At 35.2% G+C, this 3,813-nt stretch overlaps 1 pseudogene; it reads right to left on the bottom strand.

The window, feature by feature from the left end:
* Nucleotides 1-3,045: 3,045 nt before the first annotated feature.
* Nucleotides 3,046-3,334, bottom strand: LOC148759312 (ATP synthase F(0) complex subunit g, mitochondrial pseudogene; annotated as a pseudogene).
* Between the last annotated feature and the right edge of the window lie 479 nt (nt 3,335-3,813).

Below are 3,813 nucleotides of genomic sequence, written 5' to 3'. Positions count from 1 at the left end.
TTTGAGAATACTCAAAATACATGGATTAAATTAAGCTGCAATAACTCTAATTACTACTACCCAAAATACCATTTCTATAATCTTAAATCATTGTGGATCCCCTCCATACCCCTTAAATAAAGGAGAATGAAAAGAACTCTAATGGCTTTTCATTTCTAAAAATCTGTGAGAAGCAACCAGTGACATAGGTAAGATTATTGAAATCTGAAAAGACCAAAATATACTCTACTGCCTGAACATATTCTCATACTGAAAATGTAATATAACTTTTTTTTTTTGAAGAAAAAATATAAATTAGGTGTTTGGAGGAAGAAGGTGTGAAATCTCAAACTGCTGACTGTGCTTTATAAACATTTACATTATCCTGGAGCTATTCATACTATGGACTTCCTGAACACTATATAATTTTACCCATTGTTGTATAAGTTGCCTTCCTCACACAAGTGTTGTAGAAGTGGTGTAAGGCATGTGTTCTTGACAATCTGGACAATTCCTTCTTGACAGTGCTGAGAGGCCGAGGCTACATGACAGTCCCAGATGGTTTTTAGGTGAAGGATAGAAAAAGTGATATAATTGATTTGGTGCTTGTTGAGATGCCCTAAATGTTCAGTTTCAATTTTTACCTAATCTATCGTTTCCACCTTTTTATTTCTACTTTTTTTTTTTAAAGCAACCCCACCAGGGATCAGGGTTACTTGTGCAGTATCCTAAAAATGTTTCAGAAGTTTGGTAGGGAAATCGCTCCTTTACAACTTTTCTTTCCTGTTAAATCGCTAAGGCTGTTTGACCTAGATGTTTAGAGTTAGTCTCTAGAAGGCTCCACCAAGATATTTACAAGCTCCCTAGGTAACTTCCCTAAGCAGCCTACCTTGAGTTGCGCTGGATGAACAAGGTTGTTTCTAGAAATACAAATAATCATTCCCAAAGAAAATTTTCCAATTGAAATTTAAGAGTTTATATACTCAGAGATATGGGAATAAGAACGATATTCATAAAAAGTTCATAAATGTAAACAGAGCAACTTCGGGCTATGAGACTTGTTACGTTTGAGTTTAGTTCAATGTGCTTTACATATATGATTTAATTTGACTGGATTTGGCTTGGCTTGGTTTGGTTTTGCTGGTGTCATTGGTTTTGGAAAGGCAAGCTGAAGAATATAGGAACAGGGCGCTGTGCTGAGGAGAACAAATAGTCACTGTCTGGAAGATCTACTGTATCCCCAAGAACAATAAAATGTAAGGTATGCACACTTCCTGAAGACTCGTTAAACTAAAAATTAAAAGTATTTTAAAAAACTGATGGATGTAGACAACACTATAGTTCAATAGAGGAAAACGGATTAGAGTGATTAGTGTAAGATTCGTGAACTAGTTGGAATCGTCCCTGTGCATTGTTTAAACAACTGACCACTGAGCACACTACATAAGTACTTCTTTATCACCCTGTTTCTCTGAAAATAAGACCTAGCCGTACCATCAGCTCTAATGCGTCTTTTGGAGCAAAAATTAATATAAGACCTGGTATTATATTATATTATACATTATATTACATAAGACCCAAACTTATTTTAATATAAAGACTGGGTCTTTATTAATTTTTGCTCCAAAAGACGCATTAGAGCTGATGGTCCGGCTAGGTCTTATTTTCGGGGAATCATGGTAGGAAGTGTATAAAAATGTACACCAATCACAATAGGGAGATGAAATGTATACAAACATCCACCAGCCATATAATATCATTTAAAATATTAATAAATGATACAAACTAAGTATTAAGGGAGTCCATTTGGAGTATTCAGTTTGTGATAAAGTATGGGAAAAAACTTTTTGAGTTGGACCTTCACTTCCTTACATTATCCCATTCACTCCCCATTCTGTTGCGTTCTGGCCTATGCCTCCATCACTCTAACACTCTAGCAAACATGCTCTTAATAATGCTAACTACCATATTAAACTGATAATTCCTTGTTCAGTCTGCTATTGCATTCTGTAGCATTTGACTTCACTGATTATCCTCTCTTGATAGACTTTCTTCCTTCAATTTCTATGACACTAAATAACCTAGTTTGTCCTGTCTCCCTTCTCTAATAATAATAATCATTCTTTGATTCCTTTCTTGACTCCTTTCCCTCTCCTTACCCCTTAAGTGTAGAAATTTTCTATGGTGCTCATGTTCACATCCTACCCCTTCACTGTTTTGAGTCATCTGCTAGATTGAAAGTTCCCAAAACATATCTATCTCTCACTGATCTCTATTACTTTCAGACCTCCGCTTTTTCTTCTGATGTCCCCTCAGTTTATAATACTTGGTGTCTCTTCTTCCACTGGAATGCTATGTTTAAGGCTCTGATCAAATGCCATCTTCTCAGTGAAACTTTTTTTTTTATCCATAGGTTATTTTATTTTTGCAACAATTTGTTCTATAAATCATACCAGATAGATTAATAATACATAGATCAAAATTAGATTGAAAACGCAGTTCATGCCTCTCATTCACTCTCTTCTGGCATTAAAGATGTTACAAAGATCCATACTTAGAATATCACCAAGTATTCCAACATTTAAAGACATAAGTGTTGTCAAAAGGACTTTCTCTGATTTTAGCAAAGAGAAAACATACAAATTTTATTCTTTAGACTACTGATATGATTTAACTTTGGTACATGGTATTACTATTTCTCGTACTATAGCAGGTTCTAGTTTTCTCAAGGCCTTTTTCCAAACTTTTATGGAAATAAAATATCATATTTCCAACATTCAAATTAAAATGTTATCTTCATAAATATATATACCAGGTTGGTATATTCACATATATTCTCTCCAATTTCTTACTAAGCAAAGCCATGCATTTAGAGCTACATTAACATTATTAAAGGAAAAGACAATCCAATTTAATATCAAGAGAAATAGTGACCCTCCATGCAGTTTGATATAGGAAACACTGATTTTGACATATCTATACAAACACCAGTATGATCACACATGGTCCAAGAACATTCAAATCATAAACCAAAAGGAAACAAAAACAGATGTTAAAGATTGGTCTTCAAATATTATAGCTAATGATGCCATGCTTGCCTGTGATATTGCTGACATAAAACCACATGCCACTTCAGTGGCCACCAGACTATTCAGTAGAGACTCCTTAACTGTTTGAAGCTGCCAGTTTGAGCACCATTTTTTTTTCAAACTCAGAATCCCTGTAGGGGTCTCAACAGGGGTCTCAGCAGGGGTTTGGCATACACAGTGCCAAAATGTGGCCAATTGAGGCTTCCAGTAAGTCACAGGAGCATTTACAGCATCCTCCCCATGAGGTTATGGACAAATTGGGCCATGGTATAGGATGGCCTGGAACAGCCTACTGAATGTCACCCCCTGGAGGGACCCATCGAAGGACCCTGTTCCACTTGGAAACTCGGGTCTCTGTGAAGTTTTATCTGTTCCTTAAAGTCTTAATTAATTGTTTTCATCTCTGTATTTCCTTACAAATTTATTTGTGCTTCTACTGTAGTACTGTTTTTTAAGGTTGAGTTTAATGGCTATCTCACTAAAACTGGCTTTTGTATAAAGTGAATTGCATTAGTGTCAAAGCCCAATTTTTTTTAAAAGGATTCTATGAACCCATTGAAATTGTATGTAAATTATTCATTAATTATTCATAATTCTAATCACATTCTCAAATGTGATATATACTTAGCCTATGAGGAACATGTGAGACATTGAGCTTTGTAAGTTAAAATGATTGCTGGTCTTGGCCACAAGTGGTTTGCATACATACTATAATGTGAAAAGCACAGAGGACATGAAGAGACAT

The sequence above is a fragment of the Rhinolophus sinicus genome, chromosome 1, assembly GCF_057876585.1.
Source record: "Rhinolophus sinicus isolate RSI-liver-muscle chromosome 1, RSI-T2T, whole genome shotgun sequence".
Taxonomy (NCBI): domain Eukaryota; kingdom Metazoa; phylum Chordata; class Mammalia; order Chiroptera; family Rhinolophidae; genus Rhinolophus; species Rhinolophus sinicus.
This window is presented reverse-complemented; position numbering and strand designations above follow the sequence as displayed.